General features: G+C 43.7%; 1 protein-coding gene across 3 annotated transcripts in view; it reads right to left on the reverse strand.

Moving 5' to 3' along the window:
• Positions 1-12230, reverse strand: part of Gpbp1 (GC-rich promoter binding protein 1) — a 58998-nt gene extending 46768 nt beyond the window's left edge. Inside the window, exons 1-2 of one of the 3 annotated variants that reach the window (XM_060385712.1) lie at positions 11904-12230; positions 9700-10660 (exon numbers count right to left, since the gene is read on the reverse strand). The gene's annotated coding sequence lies outside the window, so the exon portion shown is untranslated. The remainder of the gene's footprint in view (positions 1-9699; positions 10661-11903) is intronic. The other 2 variants (XM_021633610.2, XM_021633612.2) reach the window with 2 other exon arrangements.
• Positions 12231-13093: the final 863 nt, after the last annotated feature.

The raw sequence follows: 13093 nt of genomic DNA on the forward strand, positions 1-13093 counted from the left end.
TCCCAAGTACCAGGATTACAAGAATGCACCACCACGGCTGGCTGCTGATGAATTAAATCAATTAACTGTTAAATGAACTTTGGCTTAAGATTAGGCTTTTCCTAAAATTTCTGAAATGGCCTTAAACATACTTCTGCCAACATGTGTCCATCATCTATGCTCCCAATGACTGTAAAGGGCAAGGAAGATACTTCTGCCATGGGACTGGTAAGATTGCAGATTCACGGCTGAGAGAAAGGAACACAGAAGGCTCCTATGACAATCTCTAACCCCACCACACTCACCAAAAAGTTAACAGCCTAGGCGGAGAGCCTTTGAAGAGAATTCTTAGTAACTGTGATAAGGATAATGATATGTAGGCTTCTGGCGGGGGTGAGGGTAGGAAAGGGCTCAGTTTTCTTTAAGGGGCTGGCCACTGGGAGTTTAACCATGCTTCAATGAGCTTATGGGTGAGGAAAATTGGACTTAGTTTTAGTTTTGTTTTTTAATCTTTTGGGGGGAGGGTAAGGGGAGAGGATCACAAGAGAGAAGCCTGACCTGGGAGGTATGGAAGTGAGTGTGCACGATATTAAATTCCCAAAATATCAATTAAAAACAGCATGAAAAAATACTGCCATTTTATAGAGTACTTAGAGTAGACATTCTCAGCATTATTATCACCAACACATGGGAAACTGTTGAAGATACTTTATATCCTACAGTTCAAATAGTCATCAAAGATCTAATTCTTGTAAAAAAGCTAAGCACAGTCTTCAGAAACAGTGAAGCTGTCTGTAATCTCAGCATTTTGGAGGTAGAAGTAGGATCAGGATGCAAGGCCATCCTCCATGACTGACTACATAGTGAATTAAAAGGCCAGCTTGGGCAACTTGATGCCCTGTCTCAAAAAAATTCCTTATTAATGCAATGAAATGACTTCACTTTTTTAGGTTCAGACATGGCACCCTAAAAAACAAACTACATAATACATGTTATTATGTAAGTAAAAGACTAGTTCTTTACAATTAAACTACAGTAAATTTTCTCAGGCAGTAGTTCTTAACCTCCTAATGCTACAGACCTTTTACTATAGTTCATGTGTGTGAACCCCAACCATAAAACTATTTTCGCTGCTACTTCATAATTTTGCTACTGTTATGAATTATAAGGTAAGTACTTTTGGAGCTGTAGGTTTGTCAAAGGTGAAAGCCACTGCTCTTGGGTGATTGAAAAACATCCTACATATTCTTAGTCTGATAAAGATACAATTGTACATATTTAAAGAATATGTATTTTTCTCTGTACATGCCACATAAGTAAAACTAACTTCAAAATGGGTTTATTAAAAAACTAGAGCACACAGGGCCATCTACATTGTCCACAAACTCACTACTTAGCCTTATAGAGCATTATCTCTAAACTCATCCTATCTTAGCCTCAGTGTTCCAACTACAGGGAAGTACTGTGCCTGTCATAAGAGATCAATTTTTTTAACGGAATCAAGATAATTCAATTTTTATTAAGAATTTATGTTTGTGAGTTTGAGACTGTGCAAGTATGCTCAATACTTGTTTTTGGGCTGGTGTGTGAATCTGTGAGATGCCCAACTCATCTCATGTGGCTGGAAAATGAGCTCATGTCCCCTTGATTGCAATAGCAAGAACCCTTAACCACTGAGCCGCCTCTACAGCCACAAACAATTTTAAAAATATATTTTAGTGTAAAAATGGAGATTTCAGAGTTTCCTTGGAAATATTTTGTCCTTAATTTTACTTTTCTTTCCCTAACTATTAAGCCTGATGTCCAAGGCTACACAGAGAAACCCTGCCTCAAAAAAACAAAAAAATCTTCTAAAATGTTTAGAAAGTAAAAAAAAAAAAAAACTAAAAAGTAAAAACTAATCAAGGACATTAGTTTTTGATTTTGGTTTTAAAGGCAAGCAGACGAGCTGGCTATAGGCACAGATACTTGACCTCAGCATTGGGAAGGCAGAAGCAAAAGGATTATCCCCAACTTTAAAACCAACTGTTCAACTGAGTTCCACGGTAGCACATACATGGGCACAAACACAAAGTATAAAGGAAATTTTATAATCTAGACTGATCATACTTATGATATTATACATTCAAATGCATAATTTGAATATATAATTTACTATAAATTTCATTCATTTACCTTGTTTATTATATGTATCATTTTGATCTAATATGAAAGAGGGTATTTTCTGCTTCAAAGATGGTTAATTCTATCAACTAAGCCACTCTAATAAGAGCCTAAGACATTAATAAAACACTGAGTGACATAAACTGATTGACCTGCTCTTTGATCACCTCCCCGTGAGGGGGGAGCAGCTTTACCAGGACACAGAGGAAGACAGTGCAGCCACTCCTGATGAGACCTGATACACTAGGATCAGAAGGAAGGGGATGAAGACCCTCCCTCTCAATGGACTGGGGGAGGGGCATGGGTGGAGAAGGAGGGAGGATGGGATTGGAAGGGGAGGAGAGAGGGAGCTACAGGGGGGATACAAGATGAATAAATTATAATTAATAAAAATAAAAATTTTTACATAAATAAAATAAAACACTGAGTGTGTCTAAGTGTGCACTTCCACAGAGGATGACAGGATCTACCCTGAATATAGGTGGTGGTCAAACAGAACATTAAGGGGGGAGGGGGAAGCCACTGGAGTTAGCTAGTGCAAACATTCCCTGCTTTCTGTCTTGCCCTAGGTTCTATCTACAGCTCCAAAAAACGTAAGAAATATACCTAGGCATGGTTAACACTTGCTTGTACACCTAGAACTTGGGAAGCTGAGCTATACAAGTTCAGGGATAGCACAGGCTACAAAGTAGAACCCTGTTCTTCAAGGGAAGGAAGGAAAGGGAGAGAAGAAAGAAAAAGGGAGAGATGTTGAGAGGAAAGAAAATGAGGCGGAAGTAAGGGAAGGAGAGAGAGAAAGATCTCCCAACAGAGGTTTCACCCTATCACAAAGTTCTAGTGGACAAGAAAATTAAGGAGCAAGAGCCACTGCTGGGCCATGGTGTTTATTGGAATAAGAAATTACACTTGGCAGAACTGAGTCCCCAGCACCAATCACCACCTCAAAAAAGGAAAGGAAAAAAAGAAAACAAAAGTAACTCAAATTCTGGTTTTGTCAGTTAACCCTTAAGGTAAATTATTTAATCTGGGATTGAATTTGTATGACTGATTTTAGATAATTATTTTAGTTAAGGCTCACAATGACAATAAGAGTTAAGGTTACAGATAGCTGAGAGGTTAAGAGCACTTACCACTCTTAACTTGGGTTTGATTCCCAGAATTCACATGTTCCTGAACGAGGATTATCAACCTGCAACTGAATCACCTTCTCCTAAGAAATTAAAATTTAGTTCCTGTCATAGATGAAAATAAAGCAGTATAGTATTTTAATTTTCTCATTAACACCTTCAAAACTAACAGTAAGCCTTGACACAGAAATATGAGTTCAGAATAAATGCTAGCTGTATAACCTTGGCCATATGTTTAAAATCCCTGTACCTACATTCTCTCAACTGTAAAGTGAGTAAACAGGCATTCCCACACATGGTGGCTGAGGACTAAAATTTAAAAGGCTCAGAATAGCCTAGAACATGCTATAAACACTGATAAATATTATGTATTAGTTATTAGGATTCATTCACTGCTGAAAATAGTAGAAGACTCTGTAATCTCAGCATTCACCAGTCTGGGGCAAGAAATCAGAGTTGAAGGCCAGCCTGGGATATGTGGAAAGATACTGTATCAAAAGATTTGCTCATTATGATAAGGGTTAATATTTAAAATGTAAGACTATAACAACTAAGTTAAAATGATCTCAGCACTAGGGAGCCTGAGGCAGTAGGATTGTAAACTCCTCCAGGCCAGACTAGGCTACTTCAAAGCAAGGAGGAAGGGGAAGGAGGAAGAGCAGAATAGGAGGGGAGGAGAGGACAGCAGTGGCTAATAGTTTAGAGGGTTAATATCTGCCTTGATCCAGGTGAAATAGGGCTATTCTAAAATCTAAAAATCAATAAATAAATGAACAAACAAAAACATGAACAAATGGACAACTAGGGGCTGGAAAGGCAGCTGGTGGTTAAGAGTACTTGATGATGCAAAGAACAGGTTCATAGCACCCACATCACACACCTCACAACTGCCTGTGTAACTCCAACTCCATGGGATCTGGTGCCTCTAGCCTCTGTTATGCACATACATAAACGCACACAAAAATGATTTTTAAAAAAATTTAGCAGGGTGGTAGTGGTACAATCCTTTAATCCCAGCACTCAGGAGGCTGAGGCAGGGAGATCTCTGAGCTAGAGGCCAACTTGGTCTACAGAGTTCCAGGACACCCAAGGCTACACAGGGAGACCTTGTCTTGAAAACCTAAAAATCTTTATGAGGGAGAGGGCAGACAGCTGGGGAGTTCTTGTGATTAAGAGCACTGGATGCACTTTCAGAAGACCTGGGTTCTCAGTTCCTAGTACCCACATGGCAGTTCATGGTGCACATGAATATTTATTCAGGCAAAACTCATAAAAACAAGTATTTTTTTGTTTATTTACTATGCTAACTGAAAGAGAAAAGTATAAACAACAAACAGGGCTAGGGTTACAGCTTAGCAATGAAGCACTTGTCTGATTCTCTAGGTTCACCCCTCAATATTGCCCCTAAAGGAGAAAAACAAAATACCTTACACCTCAAGTCATACAGCAGCTGGAAAGCCAGTAAACCTACTGAGTCCACATAAATACCAAATATACTCTTCCCCCAAACTATGTAACACACCACTCTACTTTGTAGGACAAAGATTTTGACCACATACGTGAAAAATTTTATGTACTTTACAAATAGGTCCATAAATCTTTTGAAGAAAGGCATGGATTGGATTCTTTTTTACATCCCTTGTCTTAATTTCATAAACTTAGAGATTTGCATCTAAATAGAAAGTGATTAAACCTTGGTCATAAAATTTATTACACCTTTCCTTCATCTCTTACTACCTGCTCTAGGATCGAAGTCGATGATGCCTCTAACTGATATTGACAGATAGTTAATGAAAGACCTAAAGGCAGCCAGATCATCAGCTGAGCTGTTCCTGATAACATATTTAAAGTTTTCATTATAAGTGACACAGACAAGGCCAACTATGGTAGTATGGACCTAGAATGCCTGTAACTGAGTCAGAAGCAATTCTACACAGCAATTCCAGGCAAGCCAAGGTTAAACACTGAAATAGTGAGATGCTGAGTCACAAAAAAAAAAAAAATCATCTGCACTAGATTCAAAACTCTAGCTTCCATTTATTTCACTTTCTTTTTTGTTTTGTTTTACAAATACAAGGTTTTTCTGTGTAGCTCAGACTAGGCTGCAACTCAGAGATCAAACTGCCTCTGCCTCCCAAGTGCTGGGATTTCAGGCTTACGCCCACTGCACCTGGCTATTTCACTTTCAGACTCAATGGTCCCATTCTTCAGTCTTTCTCCTTAAGCAGTTTTTTTTTCACTTTTGCTGTGCATCCAATTCACCAGCAGTTTTTAAGAACAAAACCTATATAATAATTTCAGTCTAAAGCCAAAGAGAAAGCATAAATATTTATATCCACACCAGTAAGAGACTATATGGTTGAAAACCACATTTTAATTTGTATCTAAGCAGAGTTATCATCCAAATATTATCAGCAAATAGCAAAACTAAACAGCAGCTTATCCTTTTAGCTTTTCCAACCTTTATTAATATAATCAGGGTAACCAAATAGAAGTTGTTTGTATATAAGGGGGGGGGAGGAAATGCCAAGAATAAATTAAATAGACTAACCTGCTATCTACAAAAGATAGTGTAAGTAAAGCCTAACAATTAAAAAGCAGACTGAGAGACTGTCTTAAGACAAGAACTCAGTGGGGCTGGCTCTTTGATCACCTCCCCCTGAGGGGGGAACAGCCTTACCAGGCCACAGAGGAAGACAATGCAGCCAGTCCTGATGAGACCTGATAGACTAGGGTCAGATGGAAGGGGAGGAAGACCTCCCCTACCAGTGGACGAGGGGAGGGGCATGGAAGGAAAAGAGGGAGGAGGGAAAGGGCTACGAAATACAGCTGTGATACAAACTGAATAAAATGTAATTTTTTAAGAAGTATAGACTGGGCTAGAGGTAGAGCTTGTCTAGCATTATGAGTTTAAAGCATACTGAGAGCGCAGACTGGGCGAGGTACGGTGGTACACGGCCTGTAACCCCAGCATTTGTGGAGGCAGAAGCAGCCAGATCTCCTTCAAGGCCAGCCTGGCCTACAATGAGAATCCAGGACAACCAAGGCTACACAGAGAAAATGTCTCAAAAAAAAAGACACAGACAGGGCTGAGGGTATTACTCGGGATGAGAGCTTGTCTGGCATGAAAGAGGGCCATCCTCAAAATAAAAATATAAACAGGAGAAGGGAATATGAACAGCATCAGACCTCTTGGATTTTATAAGCAAGCAACTCTGTTCCCACTTCAACTTTCCTAAATTCTAATTTTGTCACACCACTATAATTATGGTATTTTCCTCATAATATTAAGAATGGTTATCATGGGCTGGAGAGATGGCTCTGTGGATAAGAGCACTGTCTGCTCTTCCAGAGATCCTGTATCTGATTCCAGCAAACACATGGTGGCTCACAAATATCTATACTGGAATCTGATGCCCGCTTCTGACATTAAGTAAATAAAATCTTAAAAAAAAAATGGATATCATGTAAAAGTATGCAGCAAAACACACAACATCATAATCTGTCATCTATTGGAATTATTAAAAATCTTCATTTTGGACAAAAGCGAAACTAGAAGACTGAAGGGGAAAAAGCAGCAGTGGTAGCAGTGTTCTAATCAGTAACTAGTGATACTATACAGTTCAATCTCCAGAAAACACTGAAAAACTTAAAATCCTCAGATAGGATGGAAATGTGGCTCAGTTGGTAGCGTACTTGCTTTGGCTTGTACAAAACCATAGGTCCAGTCATGCAGCAGTGGAGAGGCATGTCTGTTTAATTCCAACTCTGAGAGGCAGAAGCAAGAGATCAGAAGTCTAAGATCACTTTCGGCTTTGAAGCCAGCCTGGACTACAAATTCAGGGGCTGGACAGATGACAACTCAAGGAGTAATAGTACTAGCTGCACTTTCACAAGACCTCAGTTTGGTTTCCAGCACCCATGTGGAGCAACTCTCAACCACCTGATCCAACTCTAGGGGGATCTGACACCCTCTTCTGGCTGGCTTTGTTTCTTTTCGTTTGTGTTTTCGGTTTTTTGTTTTGTTTGTTTTGAGACTAGGTTTCTCTGTGTAGTGTTGGCTGTCAGGGAACTCTGCTACAGACCAGACTGGCCTTGAACTCCGAGACCAACCTGCCACTTGCTCCCAACTGCTGTGATTAAAGGGGTGCACTGCCACGCCCAGCTACAGTACATCAGTTGCTGACCAACTGCTGTAAACAAAGCTCACAAATAGACTCTCAATGAGTCAAATGTTCAAAGCTGATCTCTGCAGTAATCTGACATAATTGCTTCAGAGTCCCAAAAATTTCAAGATCACAATAAACAAATGTTGTGTGGTTATTTTCTATGATAGTCAGGTGATAGCCGAGTGTGATGGTTTAAAGAGCCCAGGACAGCCAGTACACAGAGAAAACCTGTCTGGGAAAAAAAAAAAAAAGATCAGGTGATCTCAGCTCAATTTCTGCTAGGTGTCTTTGGTCTCCTCCACCCCCAGTTTTTTTTTAACTTAACTGGTCAGACCTGCCTGTTTCCTGAATGCTGGAATAAAAGACTCACACAATCACTCCAGACCTAGTTCAATTTCTAATTCGCATTAAGGATAAGCATTTGTATACAAATAACTTCAAAAGCCAATTAATAGGCATGCATGGAATAGGTTCTCCCAAGTGATAGATGAATGTTCTCAACAATTTCTACATAAGTTAAGACAGAAAACCAATTAAAATACTACAGCTCTCAAGGCCTGAAGTAACAGCATACAGGTGAATTTCAGCACTGAGATTTTACTCGGGAGGACTCCATGCTCCAGGCCACCATCAAAATATAACTCTCATTTTTTAAATTTTTAAGAACTACTAAAGATCTTTTAACACGGGAAACACATGTAAACCAGTCTGTCACACTATAGGGAACTACACTATAGGGAACACTGTGCCAGGCGCAGTGGCACACACCTGTAATCCCAACACTCTGGGAGGCAGAGGCAGGCGGATCTCTGAATTCGAGGCCGGCCTGATATACAAAGTAAGTCCAGGACAGCTAAAGCTACACAGAGAAACACTGTCTTGGAAGGAAAAAAAAAAAAAAATAGGGAACTGAACTCTAGTCCCATCTTCAGAACAGAAAATAAATGTTAAACATGAATACTGGAATACCAACTTTCATTTATATTATCAATTCTTTTGATTTAAGGAAAATTATATAATTCAACAGGTTAGCAAGGGGGGAAAACTGTGTAGAAATAATTTACTAAAGTTAGCAAACTTTAGAGTGTTGAAAAATTAAATTCTCTCCCTTAGAAAAGGTAATAGATGAAATAAAGTAAGCCACATTAGCCTATTTTCTAATTGTGTGAAAACATACTTTAGTGATTTTTTAAACACTCTGAAAAGCCCCAAATCAATGGTAAATTAAATGTAGTAACTAATAAAACCATTCAGGGTTAGAGGGAGGGCTCAGTGGTTCAGAGCACACACAGTTCTTGCAGATGACTGGAGTTCGAATCCCAGCACCCACATCAGGCAGTTCACAACTGCCTGAAACTCCAGCTCCAGGTGGTCTGGTACCCCTCCAACCACCTCCCAACACCACAATATGTAATTAACTTTCTTTTAAAATTTCAACCCTAAAAAAATACAGTATCACTACAAAGTCATACATTTCCTAAAACAATTTCAACTGGAGCAATTAATATCCACAACTTAAAAAAAAAAAAAAAAACTTTCTATGAACTTAAACCAGCACAACATTCCTTAGGGGAGGGAGATTATATGTGCATATGTGGGGGGGGGGGAGTAATCATGCTAGTTTAAAAGTTTTTAAGTCAACTTGTTACAATCCTCTGCTTTTTTCCCAGTAATTTTTATTTAACTTAATGTGGAATACAACCTGCTTCAATAAATTGTTTCAAAAACTTAATGTCCATAATTGGTTAAATTATTAGGCCTTAGTTGTGCTTAAAACAAGCTACTTCATAAGACAGCAAATTTAAAGACAAAAACTTGCACTATTTTGTTTTATACTACATAACTCTAAAGTAGAACTCTACGTTTAGTAGTGCAGTCTAAACTCACATTTAGAAAATTAAAGTAGGAATCAAAACTCAAGACATTTAAAAATGTAAAACCAACCAGACATATGAAATGTATAGGATTTTTTTTCCTGTTTTTACTATTCTGTTATTCATAAAGTCTAAAGTGATTACTGATCAAATGCGTTTAAAGTTTTCAACTTTAAAAATACAGAAAGTTTTAACTTACGACTATAATAAGTTTGAAACATTTCGTAAGCCTTAAAATCTTTTCCATTTCAATTTACTATATAGCTAATGGCTATTTCTAGGCTATCCAGAAACTGAATCAAAAGCAAATTTTTGCAAGAAACTGAAAGGTTTCCAAGAATAACAGGATCAATTTTACTCTTACAAATGAATACCTAATTTGCTCACCATAGGTGTACTTACAAATTCCAAGAGGACTGCACAGGAAGGTGTTGATTTTTTCTCTATAGGCTTTATGTTTTCCAGTTTGTTTTTTTATTTTGTATCCTCTGAAATATCCAAGTTCTTTGAAGATACTTAACCTGTGACTATTTGACATAGAGTTATTTGAAGTCAGCTACCCATATTTGTCTTGAAGTTTTCATATGGCTAGATCCAGAATTAGCCAAGTCCTTGGATTCAAGAGCAAGGTCTTCTTTACTATTCCATGTATTTGTCACTGTTGTACTTCTCCACTCCAGAGGAAATATCCAATTTATGTGCCAAAAAGCAGAAACAAAAAGAAAATTTCACATCTGAAGATTACTTCTAAATATCAGCGTATATAGACACATACAGCTATCTCAAAACTACCATGCTGGTGTGAAACTGGAACATCTTACATTCCCAAGTAAATAGAAGATAAAAAGAAAAAAACTCTGTATTCTTTCAATGTCTTCATTTAGAAAAGCTGTCCCATTGTAATATGAAAAGAGCTGAAGTCAAAAATTACTAAAACTTTTAATAAAGGTAAAAAGAACTGCAGCGAAACTTCAGCACTATTTAAACAGTAATTTGAAACTGCTGAAACTACTCAGTACACAAACCAAACATATCTTACAGTTCTGGCTGAAGAATACCAACAGGAGAGGGGGAAGAGACAAGAACACCAGACGAAATAGTTTAACCACTTATATAATCCGTTTGAACCGAAACACTGAAGAAATGACTGGTCTTTTAGTAGCTCGTTGAATTTGTTCACTACTATCAATTCACTCCAGAGATGATTCTTGTCAATTTTAATAAACTTCTGGGGCAAAATTACCCAAAACAAAAACAAAACTGTAATTCCAAAATGGCCACTTGAAATATCCGGGGCCTTTTAAACAGAACCTAGATGATGATCTTCATATCTGCATAATTCAATCACCTGCAAAAGTTATTAAAAAAAACAAACAAACTCCAATCAGTTTTTGTTTTCAAATAAAAATCAACACCACCACCCGCCTTTGGAAAAAAATAGCCCCTGGCGAAAACTGATTTCTGTAGCGTCCTAAAAAGAGAGCTGGGGAGAGAGCCATTTCCCAGCGCTTGATCAATGTCTCCTGAATGAAAAGGACTTCAAAGTGGAGGGGCAGAAAACGGTGGGCGACGGAATCACCGAGGACAAGCTCAGACTGGAGCTGGGTACAGGTCCAACACTGGAGGTGGCGTGTGCGACACTGCAAACTTTTCTGAGCAGGCACCAGGACTCCGAAATGGGCGCACGCTCTCACAGCCCGTCTTCCCTAATTCTGCCCCATGTGTCCGAGGAAAACAAACGGACAGGTGGTGCTGCCGCGGAGCGTTAGTAAACCCAACTCCGGGAGGGAGAGGCGGGAGGGGCCTCCCGAGACGCCGGGTCTGGGAGGGCGAGCGGCCGGCCCTAACCCATCGGGGCCGGCGACGAGGGCGGGAGGGGAGCGCCTCAGGGGCTACACGGCGGCCTCAGGGAGCAGCGGTGGGCTCGAGGGGCGACTTCCCACCGCCTTCCATGAGGCAACCGGGTCTCGGGCAACACTCGAGGTGCGGGAGGCTGCGGGGCCGCGCTCGCACCCCGCCTTCGGGACGGCGTCCTCCCCGAGAATTTAAAAAACGAGATAAGACAAGTCCCGTCGGACCGGGAGCCGCCGCGACTTCGGGGCTCAGGCAGCGCTTGCCTGAGCGAGCAAACTACCACGGGCAACTGCCAGGGAGCCCCGGCGCGGCGGGGAGGGCGAGGCGCCGCCGAGCGAGCGGGCGGGCGGACGGGCGCACGGAGGAGGCCGCGGCCGCCCGGGCCGGCTCGTCGCCGGGGCCCGGGGAGGCGCGTGCCGGGGTCCGAGGCCGCCCGCCGCCGGCGCCCCGGCCGTCCCCGGCCTCCGCCGCGCACCCCCACACTCCGCGCCGAGGCCCCGCCGCCCACCTCTCCCCACAGCCGCCGCCTCCGTTCCGCCGGGCCGGGTCAACGCCGAGGGCGGGCGCCCCCCTCCCGCCCCGAGCCTCACGCCGTCCCCCCGCCCCCGGCCGCCCGCAGCCTCCCGCCTCGCGCCGCCAACGCCGCTCCCGACCCCTCCGAGCCCCAACGCCGACACGGGCCACCCGCCCCCCCCAGTCTCCGGGACTCCGCCGCGGGGCCCCGGGGACCGCGTTACCTTCTGCCCCACCAGAGGTGCCCCTGGCCTGGGGGTGCCGCTGCGCTCGATCCCGGGAGGAGGTTTTCGGTACTTTGAATAATCCCCTTTTGCCGCTTTTCCCTCCCCCCACAACCAGTCTCAGTCCCAAAATGGCGCCGACCCGATCCGCAATGTTCTGGGCCAAGTCTCGCGAGATCGTGGAAGGTGGCGAGGCGGGGAAGGAACCGGAGAGGTTGAGAAGTAAGAGGAGGAAGGCGGGGCGAGAGGGGAGAGGAGGAAGAAAGGGTGTGGAAGGAGCCGTGCAAACGAACCCACTGGGCGGGGCAGCAGGAGGAGGGCCTCCAGCACAGAACCTTCTGGCCCAAGCAACCGCTCACGCCCCGGTCAGAGAAGCTCCGCCCTCTACGTCGGGCGCCTGGGGGAGGGGAAGGGGTGTGGCCAGTGCGGAGGCGGGGCTCTGAGGAGGACCCGGAGGCGGGGCCGCGCGGGCGGTCTAGGGGCGGAGGCTCGGCGCGGTGACGTCAGGAGCAGCTGGAGCCGGGGATTACCCCCTGCTGCTGACGTGAGGACAGTGAACAATCCCGAACGTTCGGTGGACTGGGGGGATTCCCGGCCGTTCCCGGAGGAGCGCCTCTCTCCAGCCGCGGGCCCGAGCTCGCCGGGGGCGCGCCTCCGCCGGGAGCCCGGCCGCGGAGGACGGCGGGCGCCGCTCGGCTCGGCCTGGGGCTCGGCGGCTCGCGGGCCGCTCTGCGCCGCGGGGGGCGGGGCCGGCCCTGCCTGCGCCCCAGCGATGGATTGGGCGGTGCCGGGGTCGCGCGCCGGCGCGCGGGGCGTGCGGGACGTTAACACGCGGAACCCGGGCCGGGGAGGCGGGGAGGCTCGGCCGCGGCCCGCCGCACGGCCTCCCGCCGGCGGTTCGTGTCCCTCCTAACCCTGAAAGGAGGTGGGTTAACATTGCTGTTCCGGGGCTCGGCTTCCCCACACGTGACCGAAAGGTTCACTGTGCAGAACGGCGAGGCTGGCATCCCCAGAGAGAGAAAAGTCGTTTTAGAAGGAACGAGGGGAGAGTGCCTGAGAGAGGAAAAATAAATACCTGCCTCTACCTTCGCCCGAGCCACTGGAGCGTCCTAGCCCAGAAACTTAAGTTTTTAAATACGCGTTACCGGGTTGGTAGTTTGGCGCAGTGCTCCTAAAAGTTCGCCGAAAGA

This window comes from Meriones unguiculatus, chromosome 6 (genome assembly GCF_030254825.1).
Source record: "Meriones unguiculatus strain TT.TT164.6M chromosome 6, Bangor_MerUng_6.1, whole genome shotgun sequence".
NCBI lineage: Eukaryota > Metazoa > Chordata > Mammalia > Rodentia > Muridae > Meriones > Meriones unguiculatus.